The sequence below is a fragment of the Rattus norvegicus genome, chromosome 15 (assembly GCF_036323735.1).
Source record: "Rattus norvegicus strain BN/NHsdMcwi chromosome 15, GRCr8, whole genome shotgun sequence".
Lineage (NCBI taxonomy): Eukaryota > Metazoa > Chordata > Mammalia > Rodentia > Muridae > Rattus > Rattus norvegicus.
Genome location: NC_086033.1, coordinates 101,760,537 through 101,780,852, shown reverse-complemented (window position 1 = coordinate 101,780,852; position 20,316 = coordinate 101,760,537). Strand labels below are relative to the sequence as shown.

The 20,316-nt window shown below is 46.5% G+C and overlaps 1 long non-coding RNA gene and 1 pseudogene across 8 annotated transcripts; both read right to left on the bottom strand.

The window, feature by feature from the left end:
- Positions 1 to 10,826: 10,826 nt before the first annotated feature.
- Positions 10,827 to 10,933, bottom strand: LOC120097261 (small nucleolar RNA SNORA17; annotated as a pseudogene).
- Positions 10,934 to 11,475: 542 nt separating this feature from the next.
- On the bottom strand, positions 11,476 to 19,603 carry LOC102549101 (uncharacterized). Of its 8 annotated transcripts, none has more exons than XR_005494300.2 (5): positions 16,393 to 19,603; positions 16,042 to 16,172; positions 15,248 to 15,373; positions 12,591 to 13,938; positions 11,624 to 11,963 (listed from the first exon to the last, which is right to left on the bottom strand). It is a non-coding gene; the product is annotated as an uncharacterized LOC102549101 (long non-coding RNA). The 8 variants fall into 8 exon arrangements; XR_010058055.1 differs by having other exon boundaries at positions 12,591 to 12,772; XR_010058052.1 differs by lacking the exons at positions 16,042 to 16,172; positions 16,393 to 19,603 and adding an exon at positions 15,730 to 16,032 and having other exon boundaries at positions 11,476 to 12,094.
- Positions 19,604 to 20,316: the final 713 nt, after the last annotated feature.

Sequence of the window (20,316 nt, the reverse complement as noted above, 5' to 3'; positions counted from 1 at the left end):
CAGTGACATAGAACTGACTGATACATTCAAGAAATGAATAAAGGGCTGGAGAGTGGCTCAGTGGTTAAGAGCACTGACTGCTCTTCCAGAGGTCCTGAGTTCAAATCCCAGCAACCATTGATGGCTCACAACCATTTGTAATGAGATCTGATGCCCTCTTCTGGTGTGTCTAAGACAGCTACAGTATACTTATATATATTAGATAGATAGATAGATAGATAGATAGATAGATAGATAGATAGATCTTAAAAAAAGAAACAAAATGAATAAAGATAATAACACCTAATTCAAGTTGGGAACCAGGGAGAAGTCTCTTCCTCCCTCTCTCTCTCTCTCTCTCCTCTCTTCTTCTTCCTTTTCATATATGTGTGTATCCATATATATGTATGTGTATATTTATGTATACATGTGTATGTGCATGCATATTTGTATATGACATCACATACATATATTGCCCACATAGTGATTAATTGACAATTAAGTACTTGATGGGGCAGGTAGCAAGTCAAAAATGTATAGACGTTGGATCAAACATCAAAAATCCCAGCATTATAGTATGTCTGACAGATGGTCAGTGGTCAGTCAGTTGTCACATTGATTTATTTTGAATAGATAAAGACTAAAAGCAAGGCCCATGCATAGATTGGTTAACCAAGTGTCCCAGGCCCTAATAGATGACCCAAAGCCTTTACTGTTGCTTAAATCCTATGGCTGTAGTTAGGCTAGATCCGGTGCTCTATAAACAGCCTTTTGAGAATAAAAGAAACCACTGGTCAATTAAATGGATAACAAAGATTAAAATGGTTACAATTCACTATAACAACATTTTCCCTGCATCCTGGTCCTTTGTAACAAAGTATCCTAGATCCAGGCATTTCCTATGGTGAAAACATTGTGGACCGGCAGTGGGGAGATGGCAACCTCTCATCATATTTCCTGCATAAGTAGAGTTAAATGATTAAATTCTTGAGTTCTAAAGCCAGACAGCCTAGGCTCAGGCTGAGAAAATGTGGGGCTATGACTTGAATTATTTCTCAACTTTATCGTGTATAAAATGGGGTTAAATACATACTCATAAAGTTGTAAGGGCAAAATAAGTCATAGATATTTGTTACAGTAAGTGCCAGCTAATATTACTTAGAGTGAAGTGACTTAGTGGCCTAGTTTACTTTCCAGTGCTGTGATTAAAAACCATGACCAAAAGCAGTTTGTGGAGGGCCGGGTGTATTTGGCTTATGAGTTCAAGTCTCAGTCCATCAGTAAGGGATGTCAGAGGAGCAGACAGGAACCTTGGAGGAGGACGGCTTACTGGCTTGCTCCTTGTCGATCATTCAGCTTGCTTTTTTATACAACCCAGGACCACTGGCCCAAGAGTGAGTGGCATTGCCCCAGTGAACTGGGACATCCCAAATCAATCATCAAAACCGTGTTCCACAGACTTGCCTATAGCTGCCTACAGGCTATAAGGGACACTTCTTCACTTGGAGTTCTCTTTCTCCCAGAGGCTGTTGTTTGGGTCAAAACAAAAACAAAACCCAAAAAACTACATAGTATATTGTCTTAGTTAGGGTTTTACTGCTGTGAACAGACACCATGACCAAGGCAAATCTTATAAAGGACAACATCCAATTGGGACTGGCTTACAGGTTCAGAGGTTCAGTCCATTATCATCAAGGTGGGAACATGGCAGCATCCAGGCTGGCATGGTGCAGGAGGAGCTGAGAGTTCTACACCTTCATCTGAAGGCTACTAATAGAATACTGGCTTCCAGGCAGCTAGGATGAGGGTCTTAAAGCCCACACCCACAGTGGCCCACCTACTCCAAAAAGGCCACACCTACTCAAACAGGACCACACCTTCTAATAGTACCAATCCCTGGGTTGAGCATATACAAACCATCACATATACTAAGCAGTTTATTGTCTAGTTTTGAGAGTAAAAAGACACGTTGTCTGTTAAGTGCGAGAAGGTGTTAAAGTAGGATTTTTTTGCTCTAACCCAGATGTCCATGTGTTAAGCAGCTTTCCTTCACTGTGACAAGACACTTACTAAAAACAACGCTAAAAGAGGAAGAATTTATTTTGGCCATGGCCAGGTGACTCCATAGCTTTTTAGACCATAGGAAGACAACTTGATAAGCATGGAGCCGTGCAAAACCGCTCACCTGAGGGAGCCTTCGGTCAGTGTCCCTCTATGCCTTCCAAGGACATTTCCCAGTGAACTCCATCTTCAACTGAACCTGCCTGCTAAAGTCCGCATCACCAGCCAATCGTATCTCCAGCCGAGAAGCAAGCATCACCTCGTGCAGTTCTCGGGGATGGTTATGATCGCAACACAGCACACGCTGGCTGAGGTGATGCTGGAGTTAAGGACCGCAAGGTTCTTCTGGGTGAGCCGGAAGTTGTTCTCCTCGGGTGAGCCTGAAGTTGTTCTTCTTGGGTGAGCCGGAAGTTGTTTTTCTCGGGTGAGCCGGAAGTTGTTCTCCTCAGGTCTCAATCATGGCTCCTGACAAGCCAGCTCTATTCCAAGTTTGCAGTTCAGACAGGAGTCCCCTTGTCCCCCTTACTGTTATTTTCCTCCTCACTATTCTTGTCCCAGTGATTTCTTACCAAGAACCACCAACCATTTGTCAGCTGTTCCATCAAACCAAGGGGAAACACAAGCCCTTTCCTTCTCAAAACCCAAGCAGAAATGGTAAGGGTAATGTACAGTGGTGCTGAGTAGACAGGCTCTAAGCCTACTCCGAGGGAGAGCCGCATTTAATAAATTGCAACACCACGGAGCCCTGACTCTCACGAAACAAGATGTCAGAACTTAAGTTTGGCCCCAGGGCACCTTCTTTTTCTTCTTTGTCTGCTTTTATTTTTGAAAGGAAAAAAAGTAAGATGGGAAACCAAATATAGAGGGAAATTCCCAGCCACGGGCTGAAACTTGCCACAACCAATTTTATTCCAACTTGCAACCTTGTAGAGACACTTCAAGAAAACCAGCAGCCACCCTTTGTACTGTGGTTTAGTAAACACCTACTGCCGTCTGTGCAGAACAGAGCCAGGGTAGATCCAAGCTGTCAGTGGAGTTTGAAACCGCACATTTATAAAGCAACAGGAAGCTGTGTGTAGTACAGAGAAGTATGGCGCAAGAACGTTTAGAAGCTGACTCTCCAGGAAAGCCCAGAAGAGGTGAGCTCTGAGCACGGACTGACTGATGGCTCAGATTTACAAAGCAGAAAAATGGGAGAGTCTGGAGGGTGAGGAAGCGGTGCAAGAGTAAAACAGGGCAACAGGAAATTAGGTTAAGAATGGACTTGCCCTCTTAGAATCAAAGGGACAGGAGAAACAGTGACTCTCAGGTGGCTGAAAGGACCAGAGGGCAGACCAGCTGGAGGCTCCTATGAGGCTCCTAAAGACTGCCTGTTGGCTTACCCAGCCCTTAGCAGTCCTGCCTGTACAACAACCACACAGAACTCATGACTCTTAAAAAGGTGACAGTGGAATTGAGCTAATTGTTATTCCTCACTTTCTAGACTTTTCTCCACTCGTGAAGTGTGGTAGGAGGAGAAATGGCTCTCAAAATTAGGCATGCTGTAAAGTCATGATATCCTAGCACATCAAGTAAAGGCACCCATTTACAATGTGACCCAACATCCTTGCATTTTAACAGGATAAAAATTACAAATCCATCGGTTTTCCCAATAAGGGAGGGAAGTTCTCTTGGGTGAATAACTCCCAAATCTGGCAGAGAATGCCAGTGTGCTTCTGCAAGGCCCTTGCCTGGCAGCTTCTTGCTGGCATTGATCACTTGGCATCCTCACTCAACACCATATTATTGCTTAATTAAATGCTTCTTTTAATAGATCGATAGGACTGCTTTTAGGAGCTGCCACAGTGACACCTTTGCTTTTATTCGGAGTGGTTGGAGGGAGTCGGAGGATGACCTACGGGGACTCACTCAGCTCAGTGGAAACCACATGATACGACACGCCGTTTTGTGTCCCGGTACATGGAACACAAATCTGTGCTGTTTGAAATGGGGAGAGAAATCCCAGCCAATTCAAACGGATGGCCTGGCTCTTGATTCTGGAGTGGGCGGGGTTTACATGAGGCCTTTCCCTGCCACTCCTGCACAGCTTGAACCCCCGGGCTTGGGGCCTTTCTGGGCTGCAGCCAAGAGGCTTGGGAGAGGTCAAGGCAGGGTATGAGAAGGTGGCCCGGAGAGAGGAATAAGGCTTCGTGTACCTCTCCATTCCCTCAGAACCTCCACGGATATCCCACTCTCTCCTTTCTGCTGTTTCCTAGAAAATGCACCTCAAAAAGAGAATGCAGTGACCCCTGAGAACTTGACCCCTAAGTACGAACTCTGCCCCAAGAGAAAAGAACATAAATTTGAAATTTTGAAGAAAGCTTTGGAAGACTGGGGAATCTTTCAGAACTTTCTCAGACCCTGAATTGCAAACTTCCCCCTAGCTTCTTTCCAGAGAAGGAAGGGAAATGACAACTGCCACTTGCAGGGACACTGAGAAGTCTACACAACCCACAGGGCATTGTGGGTGGCATCCAGAACGTCCACAGAGGACTGAGTTCTCTGTGGTAACAGTGTGCCAACAAGTGCATGCCACAGCATAGCTTCGCCCTGGAGAAAGTCCCGGGCATCTGAGACATGTCTCCTCCTTGTTGGCAGTGGCCGTGAAAGAGCTTATCATGACATATGCCTTGTCCTGCCCTTTGCCAGGTGGCAATCATGAGTTGTAAAGAATGCCTGTCATGTTAGACAACACTCTTTCCTGCTAAAAGCAAATTTCTGGAGGAAGGTTTAAAAAGGATTGTGTGTGTGTATGTGTGTGTGTGTGTGTGTTCATACAAGTGTATATGCACACATGTATGCATGCATGTGTGCTCATGTGTATATATGAGTGCATGTGTGAGTGTATGTGTGTATGAATGTCTAAGTGCATATATGTATATGTATGCTTGTGCATGTGTGTGTATTAATGCATGTATGTACATGTATGTGTTGTATGTGCACACATGCCCATGCATGCATACACATTCAGGAACCTCAATGTGTGAGACAGGATCCATCCACCTTGTTTTTGGGCACAAGAGTTTCTCACTAGCCTGGAACCTAGCACAGAGGTATCCCTGCTGTTCAATGAGCTCCTCTTTCCTCAGCCACCTCAGGTCTCCTCAGGATGGCAGCCACAACAACCACAGCAGGGGTTTCTCACCTGGTTCTGGTTAATAAGATTCACATCCTTGTGCTTGCTTGGCACTCTGCCAAGAATTATGTCCCCAGGCCCAAGAGACTTCGCTTTTTAATCTTTCAGTTTGAGTGTAATCACTTCTGATTGGATCTTAAACCCTCCCCCAAACATCTCGGTGTGTCCCCTGGCCCCATAGTGCTAAAAGCACTCACCCCCTTTCTCCTATCAGCGTGCCATCTGAACTACTTTCTCAGGCAAAGAGGCCACAGGTGCAGAGACACAGCCCCGAGTGACATCATCAGTTCATGGGATGAGCTGGCTCCCGTGACTCAGCTCGAACAAAGCCACCCCGGCTACCCAGTGGGATGAACTAGGTACAGAGACATCTGCCTCACCCAGAGAGCAGCTTCGACCGGCCTGTAAGGTAGTCAGGGTTCACTCCAGGCTGCCGTTCTGAATCCAAGTGACAGCCATCAGCAGTGACCTAAGTAAACACAGTCTTCAAACACCCTGCTGCGAGGCGGGCACTGTGTGACCTTAGCTTTCCCCTAACCAAGGTGAGAAAACCAAGGCTTAGCGGGGCAGGGGGCAGGAATCTGCTCAGAGGCCAAACCTGACCACCCAACTGCATTCCTGCATCACCTGGTCCTTCCCAGGAGGAGAAGCACCACAGTGTCAATCCCTCTGCTCTGACAACCCTCTGTGGCCATGCCAGCTTCTAACTCCCAATGGTATGATACAATAAAATGTCTCACTGCTAGCTTGCTAGCTGCATTTTGGATGCCCAGTGGACAGTTTTATGGGCTGTTCCTTCAGAGAAAATATAATTTCAGTCCTAGCAAACAGACACAGAGCCTTTCCACTGAAAAGCTAGCACTGGACTGAGAACAGAGAACTGAAAGACTGGTGTATTTTACTGTACCTGGAATGTATAAAAGATGGTAGCACACCATTGTACAAAGCCAGCTACTCAAACAGAGTCGACCAGTAAAGACGAAAATGCCAGAAAGATGGGTCAGGTGAAATTCAGCCTTGTTCCACGGGAGTCCCTCCTTCACGCATTTTTATTCCTTTTTAAAAAATGTAGATCCCCCTGGCTTAACTCATCTCTGAGGGGTTTGTATTATGGCTCAGCAGGTAAAGGTGCTTTCTGCCAAGCCTGAAGACTCAAGTTCAATCCCTGGGTCCCACAGGATGGAGAGAGGAACCAATTCTCCTAAGTTGTCCGCTCATCTCTATGTGAGCACACACCAGTGCCATTCACTTATGAAACAAGAAAAGGCTTGTGCAACACGTTAAAGAAGGGCAGTGGTCCATGTTCTTTTAGGTATCAACTTTTCAGCTCTAGGTCTGACACATCCAGAACATCCAGAAAAGGATGTGATAAATCCTAAGGACTTGGTACACAGGCAACATCTTCTGCCACCATCAGCTGCCTCAAGAAGTGTCCTGCTGCAAGTAAGTGTGGATAGCAAGGACAAAGCTTGAATGGAGTGGTCAGCAGGCATGTATATGTGCACATACACATGCACACACATACAAATACACACACATTCATAAACACACATGCATTCACACATATGCACACACATGTACACACATTCATGCACACATGCATGCGCACATGTACACATATTCATACACACATGCACACACATGCACACACATGCACACATGCACACACATACACATACACACACATTCATACACAGACATGCATGCACACATATGCACACATGTACACACATTCATACACACATGCACACATGCACATATACACACATGCACACACATTCATACACAAACACACACACATACACACACACACACACACACACACGCATGCATATTCTCAGCACCCTTTTCTCTTCATTCTCCGCCATTTCCTTAAAACTTCACCTCAGTAGCTAGCCATGACCCTAGCGTTTCCGAGAATGAAAGACCAGCTGATACAAAGGGAGCTAAAGTAACCTTAGTGAGAAACCAAGCCGGGGAGTGTATCTAATAATTGCCTGGGTTCGGCGCTTTCGCCGCGATAAATGAGTAAACTTTAAATGTATCTCTGAGATGCACTATCACAGACATTGCCACGGGCAAGTTCTATCCTCGATGAAACAGCACGGCCCAGTGAGATAAAGATGATAGAGGAGGTGCTATCGGGTGGCAGCCGGGTAATTACAACGCTCTATTTGGGCTCTGTATCGATGCAGCATGCGATAAGTGGAGAATAATGGGGAGAGCGGGTCGTGATAAAGCAGGAGCTAAATGGTAGAAAATAGCCTATCATAGCCCACAGCCCTCTGAGCGCCTATGGGGACTTTGAACTATCTTCTTCAGTTTTCATCCACAGGGGGAAAAATACCCTCTCTCCCTTTCTCTCTCTCCCTTTCTTCTTCCTTTGCTAAATTTATGTCTGGCAGGACAAAAGGAAACGGTGAAAGGGAATCAGGGGTATGTGAAGAGAATATGACCTTTGCAAATGGTTCTGAAGGTCATGACATGATTGCTCTAAAATAATCGGATCCCACTCTCTCCTCTGCACCCACAAACGATACCAGGTTTCCTCAGTGTGATTTGGCACAAATTCGTTGGGGGAACATGGAAGTATTTCTAACTGTAGCCCGTCAAAGAAAGCCGGGGTAGAGCACTCTAGCCGTTGTTACGATTGAGCCGAACTCTGACAGGCCATGAGGCCATCCGTCACACGCACGTGAACAGGCTACAGTTGCTGACGCTCTAGGTCTAGAGCCTTAAAACACAACAACTTATGCTTTTACTTTGGTCCTTTGGTCATTTAATGCAATGTCTTCCAGGGAAAACAGCTAAGTGGCATTGCATCTGGAGCCTAGCTTGACCGCAGGCTTCAGCAGAATGACAAATGGATATATTCCTTATGCTGAGGGCACCTTAAAACTTAAGGTATTCAGATTAAAATGATAGAGTCGCTGAAGTAATTTCTAAGGTGAAACCAACACATTATAAAAGTCAGACTTCAGTGAGTCCTATTCCTTATCTCTTACTTCGTTTCCAGTGTATGAGATTCACACTGCAGAGAGTAATGTTCGCTACCTCCTTGTTTGTTTCCGGTGCCATGCAGCTGTAACCAGATTTACCTGCAGACCATTCAGTCACCCCACAAGCACCCAAGACCCATCCGTGACTGCTCCTACTTCTTTCCCTTTCCCAGTACCAGAAAGTAGATTAAGCAATCATCAATCTGCTTTCTGTTAGCATTTTTCTAAGCTCCGCCCCACAGTTACCTGGCAACAGGCAGGCGTGCCTGACTCACTATGAAAGGTGATGCTTGCCCACCCCTCACTCTCTTGCTCCTCTCTTGCTCCTGCTCTTCCCATCCTGTCACCCCTCTCTCCCAATTCCCTCCCCCGACACTCTCTCCCCGTGCTCATGGCTGGCCTCTACTCCTCTACTTTTCTTCCCCCCCTCCCCCCACCCCTCTCTGCCTCTACTACCCTCTAGACTCCCCTCCCCATGCCCTGAATAAATTCTATTCTACACTGTACCATTGTGTGGCTGGTCCCTCATGGGGAAGGGATGCCTCAGCATGAGCCCGGGGCAGCACCCACTTCCCCATACCTCACCACACATGCACCAAACATATCCCCCCCCACATATCTTTTTATAATCACATCACTTTCTATTTCAGTGAATTTGCCTATGTTGGACATCTCCTCTAAATGGAACAGTGCACAGCTCGGGAGGGTGGCTTCCTGCACCTGGCCGGATTTCAAGGTCTTTCTGTAGCATAACCTATACTTTGTTACTTTGTTATATTTTTTGACCTTTCATTGATTCTTTGTGAATCTCTCTTTATGCACCCAGATCCCAACTCATCTCCCACTCTCCTTGTCCCTGCCCTCCACCTTTGCAACCTCCTCCCACAACAGAGGAAAAAAACCTTCCTTATGGAAGCTGTAGTGTATCACAGGGTCCCACAGTATACCTTTTTGTCCACACTTCTTTGCTTGCAAATGTTCATTGTAATGAACTGGTTCTAGGCCTCTGACTCCTGCTACTCTGTCAATTCTGGATCCTCAGAGGGACTCCTCTTGGAGATCCTGATGTTGCCATGGAGATCCTGTAGTTTTGGATCTGTAGGACCGGCTCCTCCGTGCACTCCAGCAAGTTCATTAATGGGACATATGTTAGGGTGAGCCAATTAAAGCCCTGAATCTGGGCCTGAGAAGTATCTGAGTTGGTCAGCCCCTGGCTATCCCACTCTCATGTTCTTGTGGGCCGGCTCGTCAGCAACCCCTGCTACCAGGGTCAGCTCTACCCTGCTGCCTGGTGGAGGTTCAGGGCCTGCTTCCCCACGAGTTGCATCTGATGAGGGACATGGCTAAGTTCTCCCACTCTCGTGACCCTGGGACCAGCTCTTCTGCCTGCTACAGATGACAAGGGACAAGGAAGAGGAGGTGCCATCTCTCCCTTGTTTGAGCTCCTGTGCTGCTCAGGGAAGGTGCAGGCCCTGCTCTGCTGAGTGCTGCAGCACTGAGAACCAAGGTCAATTCCCCTGCTCTGATGACCTCAGAACCAGCACTTCTGCCTGTCTTAGATAGTAGGGGTTATCTAGATCTCCCTTGCTCATGTCCCCGTGTGGCAGATAAGTGGCAGGGCCGGCTTTCCCACACTCACACCCTTGGGTCAGCTCTACTGTGGTGCACAGGTAAGGTGCGGGGCCTGCTCTCTGAGTGCCATGGCTGGTGAAGGGCAGGGCCAGCTCTCCTGCTGTCATGACTCCAGGGCCAAGTTTCTTGCCTGCCACAACTGGTAAGGAGAAGAGGACAAAGACATCTTTCCACCATCCAGATGAATGTGAGAACCTGGTCCCCCACACTCATATCCTCAGGGCCACTTCATGTGCAACTCCCACAATGTGTGGTCCCTACTCCTGATACTGCAGCGGGCCAGGAGTGGGCTCAGCTGTTCCATTCTCACCCAGGGCCAGTTCTCAGAGGATGCCCGGCGGAGGGTGAGCCCAGTTCTGCACAGCCCCCAGACATCAACATATCCCAGAGCAGAAGCCCAGACCAGGGATACCTGCCTGATTTTTGGTAACAGACCCTTTCTGCTGCAGGGCCACAGATCCAGCACATGGTCTCAGGTGACATCACGAGCTACCAGGGTGTTTCTCACTACCCTCCATTCTCCAGCTCTGCCTCCCCTCACTGTGTCCACTTCCTTTTGATTCTCTTTATCTTCCATTTCTCTACTACTCATTTGCTCCTCTTAGCACCAGCTGGGGTCTCTGAGCATCTGAGTCGTCTCAGGGAGTGGTCTCAGGAGTGCTGTGCCCCTTGTGCATTATAACACAGTGCAGGGGTCATCTCAGACATGGTCTGCCCTCCACAGACCCATGCAGCACCCGACTATTCAGCATCTATTGGTCATCTCAGTCTAGCTCCCTGTCCATCTCCATGGTGCCTGGACAGTGGCCATCTTGGGCTTGTTCCTTACCCCAGCTGCCCGAATGACCCCTGTCTCAGGCTCAGTCCCACCCAGGGCCCTCAGTCCCAGGTGGGGTTCTTCTAGCCTCAAGCTTGCTCCTGGTGCTGTTGGCCTATATGCCTCCTGACTGGTGGTTGGCTCAAGCTCACATTTTCCAGGGAACGTTAGGCTACAAACCATTCAGATGTTCATATGTCAGAACACTGGGTGTAGACACGGCTTCTCTCCTCTCTGGCATCTACCGACACACCGAGTGATAGGGGCAGACCGAACTGAATCACTGTCACAACGGTCAAGGATCTAATGGCCCAGCCACTTGAGCAGTCTAACTTTCCAAAGTTTGTGTCATTTTATTATTCTCCACGTACCCCATATTTCTTAAGATATACCACAAAAATCACCAACGATCCTTCTCCAGATAGTTCTTGTGCATCTTTGGTCTCTCTCCTAGAAATCATACCTTCCTTCTCTTGCCACCTCCTGGCATTGGTGATGCTGCTCTGTCCTCTGCCCACCCCTGAGGTCCACCAAGGTGACCTGTGGATTTCCATCACTCTGTTTAGCATAAGGTACCAAGATGTTGCTATTCTATTTTCTGTATGCAAGTATTTTGACTGTATGTATGTATGTAAGTGGTGTTTGTGTGTGTGTGTGTGTGTGTGTGTGTGTGTGTGGTGTTTCTGTGGGTCAGAGGAGGTCACCAGATCCCCTACAACTAGAACCACACATAATGGTGACCTACCATGTAGATTTTGGGAACCAACCCTACTTAACATTCGTAACAGAGTCATTTATTCAGTCCCAGGGTGTTTTGTTATTTTTCTTTTTTTATAAATTATTTTATTTATTTACATCTCAAATGTCACACACACACATCCCTTTCTCATGACCCCTCTCAGAGTTTTTCACCCTGTCTCCCCTCCCCTTTGCCTCTAAGAGGGTGCCCTCCCACCCCAGCATCCCCCTTCTCTGGAACATCAAGTTTACAGGATTAGGTGCATCCTCTCCCACGGAGTCCAGACCAGGTGGTCCTCTGCTACATATGTGCCAGGGGCCTCAGACCAGCCCCAGTGTGCTGCCCGGTTGGTGACTCAGTCTCTGGCAGCTCCCTGGGGCCCAGGTTAGTTGACACCGTTGGTCTTCCTATGGAGCTGCCATCCCTCCCAGTTGCTTCAGTCCTTCTAACTCTTCCACTGGGGTCTGTAACCTCAGTACAATGGTTGGCTGTGAGTATCTGCATCTGTATCAGTCAGCTTCTGGTAGAGCCTCTCAGAGGAATGCCATGCAAGTCTCCCGTCTGCAAGTACAACATGGCACCAGTAATAGTGTCAGGGTTTGGTGCCTGCCCATGGGATGGATCCCAAGGGAGGCTGGTCTCTGGATGGATGGCCTTTCCTTCAGTCCGACTCATTTTTATCCCTGCATTTCCTTTAGACAGGAATGATTCTGGGTCAAAAATGTTGAAAATGGGTGAGCGGCCCCATGCCTCCACTGGACCCCTAACTACTGGGGGTTCTTCAGGTTCCACCTTTCCACTGCCAGGCATTTCAGCTAACGCCACCCACATTGAGTCCTGGGTGCCTCTCACATCCCAGGTCTCTGGGATTTTCTAGAGGTTCCTACACCCTCCACCCCCAACCTCCTACCCCTGGCAGCTGCATATTTCCATTCATTCTCCTGGTCCTCTGTGCTTTTCTCCTGTCTCCCCTCATACCTGATCCTGCCCCCTTCCCCTTCCTCCTCCCCTCTCCCACTCAGGTCCCTTCCTCCCTCTGCCTTCCATAATTATTTTGTTTCCCCTTCTAAGAGGGATTGAAGCATCTTCACTTGGGCCTTCCTTCTTGTTTAACTCCTATGGTCTCTGGGGTGTATCTTGGGTTCTCTGTACTTTCTGGCTAATATCTGCTCATCAGTGCGTACGTACCTTTCATGTCCTTTTGGGTCTGGGTTACCTCACTCAGGATGACATTTTCCAGTTCCATCCATTTGCCCAAAAGATTCATGATGTCCTCGTTTTTAATACCTGAATAATATTCCACTGTGTAGATGAACCACATTTTCTGTATCCATTCCTTTGTTGAAGGGCATCTGGGTTGTCTCCACCTTCTGGCTATTACAAATAAGGCTGCTATGAACATAGTGGAGCATGCATTTTTTTTCATTCACTTAGTTTAATTTTATTTTTGTGTGTGTGCATGTGCATAGATATCATAGCACATATGCAGGCCACAGGGGAACTCACAGGAGTCTGTTTTCCCCTTCTACAGCATGGATTCCAGGAATCTAACTCAGGTCTTCAAGTTTTGCAGCAAGCACCATTACCCACCGAACTATTTTGCTGTCCCCTTTATAAGGTATTTTAATTGGTTTATCTGTCGTCTGTCTAATGAGGCTGAGAATGACCGAGGGTGGGAAATACATGAACATAAACTATTTGCTATTCAGTATCTGAGTTGGACCTGGTAGAACACAATGCTTGCCTTTAACCGCACCACTTGGGAGGCAGAGGCAGGAGGCTCAACGTGATTTCTAGGGCAGCCAGGGATGCACAGTGAATTCCTGTTCAAAAAGAAAAAGTCAAGGGGGTGTGCACAGAAACGGGAGAGACGGATAATTGTCATGGAAACAGATTCTGCTCAATCAGACACATTCAAACCTAGAGAGCCTACATCAACCCTGCAAACTGTCACCAGAACACACCCGTGCGAGCTTCCTACTCACAAGATGGGTGAGTGACTGAGGATGAAAAATTTTGGTCTCAGGAGAGTGAGAGATGTAAGAAATGAAACTTTCAAAAAAAAGAAAAGAAATGGAACTCTCTTTTCTTCTTTCCCTCTTCCTTCCTTCCTTCCTTTCTTTCTTTTTTTCTTTATTTCTCTTTCTCTTCCTTCCTTCCATTCATTCTTTCTTTTTTTAAGTTACCTTGTAGCTTGCTCATGAAAGCTGAAATGATTTATCCTTCAATTAGAACTATTTTCACTAAGCTATAATTCAATTAGCTTAAGCCCTAGACAAATTGAACAAAGCAATAGATAACCAGGACTGATCGTGGACTAAGAATTCCCAAGACGCTTCGGCATCATTGGCACGGTCATGAGAGAGAGGGCCCCGTAAAACGCTAATGAAAGCCAGCAATCATAACAAAGACAACCACAGCACTCTGTACTTATCTCCTGCCTTTCATCCGTGGGTCGGAATGTTCTTCAACCATTAATGATGGGCAACATTCCTGTGAGGTGAGTATTCACGGTACCCAGAAAGCGGGCCAAGCGCTGTCAATAGTCACACAATAGAAACAAGTTTAAGATCAAGTGGCACAAAGGGGTGTTGTGACAGTCCCCAGATCTCCTGTCAGTTCTGCAAGCCATGATGTTACATGAGCTCATGGAGACTTCAGACGGGCAAAGGGAACAGCGGCCAGTGGTGTGGGGTTCGGGAATCATGCTGTATGCCATTGCTGAAGAGAAAATGTCTCCCATAAAGATAATTCTACGAGAGTCAGTCCACACTCAATCAATTTCCACATTGGTTTGACTTAAAGGGAAAACTTGATTCGGCATTTTCTTCTTGGTGTGTTCTCGGGATGAACGATTTAACAAAGCCCCAGGAATCTTTTCATGAAGAGTTTCATGAGGGTCATCAAAAGGTATGTTTCTGTGGCTAGGCTAGGAACAGGACAGTGTCCAGGAAACGTTCATTACACAGCAGTGCCTACCTGACTCTTTCTTATGATGCTCCTTTGACGTCTAAAACCCTCAGACAAACCACAACAGAATCAAAGTGAACCCCAACAACCAACCAAACACCAAGGAAGCAGGGAGAAGGGCGGGCTCGTGTGACAGGGAAGTGTTTTCTAGACATCTGAAATTCCCACGTGCATGTATGTGTGTAAAGAGAAGACAGACACAAGTCCCGACTGCTGAGCTCGTTCGTTCTCCTTGTTTTTTTAAAAACACCTTTTGTTTATTTCAGAGGTTTTGAATGATAATATGCTAGTGTGTTTCTTTAAGAATCTGTTTTAAAAGACTTTTTTCTTTTGTGCACACAAATTCTGTGTGCATGGGTGTGTGTTTGCGCATGTGTATGTGTGTGTGAGAGTGGGTGTGTATTGTGTGTATGGGTGTGCATGGGTGTGTGCTGTGTGTGTTGAATGTATGGGTGGGAGTGGGTGTGTATTGTGTGTATGTGTGTGAGTGCACATGTGTGTATGTGTGTTTGTGCTCTGTGTGTGTATGTGTGTGTGTTGCATATACATGTGGGTACCAGAAGAGGGCTTTGTTCCCTGGAGCTGGAGTTAAGGCAGTGTGAGCCTCTTGATACAAGTGCTTGGAACCAAACTCAAATCAAAAACCACTCTTAACAGCTGAGCTATCTCTCCAGCTTCAAAAGTATCTTTATGTTTTATATCAGCTTCTAATCCAAAACACCTAGAAGATATGATGCCTCATTAAGATTTACACGCGTGTTATGAATTTGGGATATCACCAAGTTAATAATGGAATTCATTTGATGTACGAACTTGGGCTTTCACGAAACCTCACCTGACACCATTAATTGCATCGGAATAAAGAGCACACTCACCCTGCCTCCTGGCCTGGCTCCGTCTGAGTCCTTCAACACCCTGTAGCAACCTGCTTCCTTCTTTCAGTCAACTGGGTGAAAGGGTATTTACATATACAGTATCCAACCATCGTCATTACAGGGTACCTGTATGGCATGGAAGAGAAAACTGAGGCTCGAATCTATCAAGGGGAACCTCAGCCAAGATCACAAGACAGTTAGTTCATGGAGAATTTGGACTGGAATTGGAATCAAATGTTGGCCATCATTTCTCTGATCCCTTCGATGGTTCTCAGCCTAGAAATTAGGCCTCTTGGAAGGATAAACTTTGATGACTCTCCTCCCTGTAAGATTTAGCAGTGAAGGATGAACCGATAAAAACCAATAAAAACAGGAGAGATCACTCAGAACTCCCCTGTTCTACATTACTTAAAAAAAAATTCTATCAGCGTTGCCCTCGGTGAATAGCTGTACTCTTTCTAGAGATGGACCATCCAATTTACCTTGAGTTTCTAGATCCATTATCCAGAAAATCAATCTTGACAAGACTGAAGGGAAGATGGAGGTTGAAGAGGATGAAGAGAGGTATGAACGATCCCAGATAAAGCGATCCAGGCAAGAGAGGTGTGAAGGATCCCAGATAAAGCGATCCAGGCAAGAGAGGTGTGAAGGATCCCAGATAAAGCGATCCAGGCAAGAGAGGTGTGAAGGATCTCAGATAAAATGATCCAGGCAAGAGAGGTGTAAACAATCCCAGATAAAATGATCTGTGTATAGAAAACGTCATAATAAAATCCATTATTCTGTGTACTTACTTATCGACTCAAGATTCGGTGGCTATACCTGCAACAGTGGTACTGAGGAAATGGAGGTACGATCAGGACATCGGCGTCATCCTTGGATACATAGCAAGTTTAAGACAAGCCAGGGCTAAATGAAGTGTTGTCTGAAAAAAAAATAAATTCCAAATATGTTTTAAGTTCAGAACATTTTCGATTTATTCCTTGAGTATCCCCCCTGGCTTCTCCCCTCCTTTGTTGAACAATCCTAAAACACTGGTCATTTTTACCTTGCGGGGCACTACTCCTAGACTTTAATCCCCCCTTTAATTGCTTACACATAAGTCATTTGCTCCACCCCTCCCTTACACATAAGCTGTCCCATACCTACGTCAACCCTGCCTCCCTTCCGCCTTTATCTCCACTTCCTGAGAAGCCGACAGCCGCGTGGTTCAAAGCACGCACAGACCCAGTGACAGTTTTCACAGGATTTCCATCTTACTTTAACTATTTGTACAGATTCATCGAGAAGGCTCCTTCCTTGGAATACAACTCTGAACGATGATTCTAGTGGGAGAGCGCACATACTATGTTATAAATGGGATGTTTGGGAGGGCGTCGGCTCCCAAAGGCTGCCTGCCGTACTGCAGGCTGGGTGACTTCAGGTGGCAGGCATTCATTGGCTTGTCATTTTAGAGGCAGGGTGGGAGTCTGTAATCAAGGCATCAGCAGTGCCATGCTCCCCACGCAGGCTCTGGTGGGTGTTTCTTGCTTAACTGCCTAGTTCTAGTGACTGCTGGATGCCCCAGGGGCACTGGTTCTCAACCTGTGGGTCTCGACCCTTTTGCCAATCTTCCAGTCCCAAAAATATTTACACCATGCTACGTAGCAGTAGCAAAATCACGGTTATGAAGTAACAATAAAAATGATTTTATGGCGGGGGTGACCACCATGTGAGGAACTGTATTAAAGGGTCGAAGCGTCAGGAGGGTTAGGAACCACTGCAGAGGTTCCTGTCTTTCGGCTGAATCACTCTAGCCTCTGCACCCGTCTTCCTACAGATGGACCTCTTTGCATTTTTGTGTTGGAATCGTCCTCCCCTTTTTCCCGTGGCAATTCCAGTTACTAGACTCAGGTCCACCATGGTCCATTGTGACTTCATCCAAACCGACGCCGTCGAATTCTGAACTTGAAAGTGGGTATGAATCTGGAGTTCCCTGTTCAAGGACTGCAATCATTTCTTCCGCTTTGCAATTCTCCCCGGGCTCGGGGTCTGAATGACTGGACCCAGCTTCTCTTCTCTTAGAGCCTGACTCTGGGACTGAATAAGCCATGCGACTTCATTAAAATTCTAGTGGCATCTGTATCATAGGGCCGCCATCAGGGTTCCATGAGGTCCCCAGCTTAGCATGGAGTGGGTTCCCAATGACCTCAAGCACCCTCTATCCACTCTGAAATAGATTAACAGACAAAGCGGCGGAGGAGGAAGATTTAAAAATACCTCCTCAGGTCCACTTTGGAAAGAGCTCTACTGTGACATAGATCGAGGCACGTTCTGGAAAGAGAGAGCAGTAGGCTCAGCAAGCCTGGGAAAGCGTACCGATGTTTGTCGACGTTTAAAAAGGTAATTAGGAAGAAAACAAACCAGAGGTTGCTTATTATGTGCTGCATTGTACTTAGGTATGATGCACAGTGTCTGACGTCTAGGAGCTCATGACTCCATTCGAGGTCGGGAGCAAGCAGTCATCAAGCCTAATTTATAGCAAAGGAAACTGGGGCACAAGGAGATAAAGAGACACATTCAGCCAGAGCCAAGGTAGTCCCTACGACGCTAAGTAATGGCCACTAGTTGGTTCTAAAGAAGGCCACGGATGCAGTCAGCTGCTATGTGTACTTAATCTCACCCTTTGTACTCAATAACAAAGAAACACACTTCCAGGAACAAGAACGGATGTTGCTGAAACCAAAATAATAATATAGAAACTGCCATAGGGGAAAAAAATGTGGCAAAGCCATACAATGAAAATACATACCTATGTTTGTGTTTGTATGACGTGTGTATGTATATATGGATGTACATATGTATGTATGCATGTGTATGTATATGTGTAACAAAGGGTTGATACCTGCTAAGATGTGGATAAACTTTGAAGATGCTGTTTGGGGTGAGAAAAGCCATCATCTATGTCCCAGATCTAGACCCATTCAGTACACAGAGACATAGAGTAGATGTGTAGTTGCCAGGATCTAGAGAGGCAAAGGAAATGAAACTGTGGAATCATTAGTTCGTGTGTGTAAGATTACATTCCAGGGTGCTTAAATGGTTCTGGGACCCAGAAGAAGTGGCATAGCCACATGGTACATGTACCAAAGGCCCCCGGACTGTACAGTTGAAAATGGCTGAACTTACGTGTGGAAAATTCCCCCTGACTTTCTGAATCTCTGCATCTGACTCTCCTCTTTTGTATAGACATCGGCTGTCGTAGAATTAAGTTCACACGATGTTAATAATAAGCAAATAATGTGAGCACTTGAAAACGAGTGTTAGTCATGCCCCTGGCATACCAAGGACAGGTGGGTGAGGAAGGCATCTCCTGAACTCACAGAAGCTGCGTCTACCCCTCTGCTGACCAGAACAGCATGACCACAGGCTAATTCGCATATCTCTATCTTCCCAATTGCTCGCTGCGAGCTTACACTGCTAGTGTTTTTCCAGCTGTGGTTTTTAAAACTGCTAAAAAAAAAAAAAAAAAAAAAAAAAAAAAAAAAGCTTTTAAAGAAACCTTGTGTAAAACCCTGTCATACAAAACTGATGGAAGTTAAGCCAGCTGAGAAATCTAAGAGAGCTCGTGTCTATCCCTGCCAGCCTCCCCAAAGCGGCCTCTTCACTGTGGTGCTGCTGAATAAAACCTGACCGTCCCAGAGCAGATGGTGTCTGAACTGACACCTCAAGAGAAGGCTATCCCCCAGCCCCCACTCCAATGTAAACTATTAGTATGAAATTCCAATAACAGGAATCCAGTTGGTTTGCTGTTGATCCACGTTTGCCTTAATGAAGACTTGGGAAGGAAGACTATAAAAGTGAGCGTGGCAGATGCAGCCAGATGTTGGCTGCCCAGAAACCTCTGCAGACGTGCACAAGCTGCAAAGAGTAAGCAGGGCCCTCTGCCCACAGTTCATCCAGAGTTTAAGACAGGCCCTCTAACCTAAGCCATGTCACCAGGACCAAGACAAGATCATGGGCACGTGGGTCAAGATTCCCCCGGCCCACCAATGGAGAGAGCCAAAGACCCTTCATGTCCACTGAACATGAAGGACATTATGTCTGGATCTGGGAGAAACTTACATAAAGTCAACAGATATTAATCAGAGAAACGAACAAGAAGCCAGAGGACACTGGTCTTCTCATCTGCAGCTCACATTGGAGGTCACCACACAGCCACTGCCCTCCCTAGAGACATCAGAGCACTCCTACAGGATGACCCCGCAGCCGAACGTTTAGAACCTGCTAGATTATACAGCTTGATGGTCTAACCAGTAGACCCTCGCCCTAACCAACAATCTTACTGAATTTCGTGTGCCAAGAAAGTGTCCCTCTTGCTCCTCTGCTGTCTTAGGGTTATTATTACTGGGGTCGCTGTGACCAAAGCAACTTGGGGAGGAGAGGGTTTATTTACCTTACAGATCCTGAATCATGGTCCATAAAAGGAAACCAGGACAGGAACTCAAGCTGGGCAGGAACCTGGAGGCAGGAGCTTTTGCAGAGGCCATGGAGGGATGTTGCTTACTGGCTTGCTTACTGGATGTTGCTTAAAAGGCTGTTTTCCTGTGGAACCCAGGACCACCAGGTGGCCAGGTGGCGGCACCACCCACAAGGGTCAGAACCTGCCTCCATCAATCACTAATTAGTACCTTACTGGTCTGCTTGCAGCCAGATCTTATGGCAGCATTTTCTCAGTTAAGGTTCCTTCCTCTCAGGTGGCTCTGGCTTGTGTCACGTCGACATAAAACTATCTAGCATAACCACAAAGATCATCAGCCAGGATGGGCAAGGAGGAAGAGGAGCTCCGAGTGTTAGCAGAATAGATCTGGGTAATTTCAGAGTCACATACTAGTTAGTCAATAAGGTGTCAGGTTTACACTGCTGTGATAGAACGCCTGATAGGAAAAACCAGGGGTTGGGGTACTCTGGTCCATGTTTTCACAGGCTTTACTTCCTTCTCCTCGTGTCCCCTGATTCTGGGGTGAGACAGTTTCATAGCTACAGAAGTGTTACTCATGGCCTGACTGACAGGAAGAACCCTTAATAGA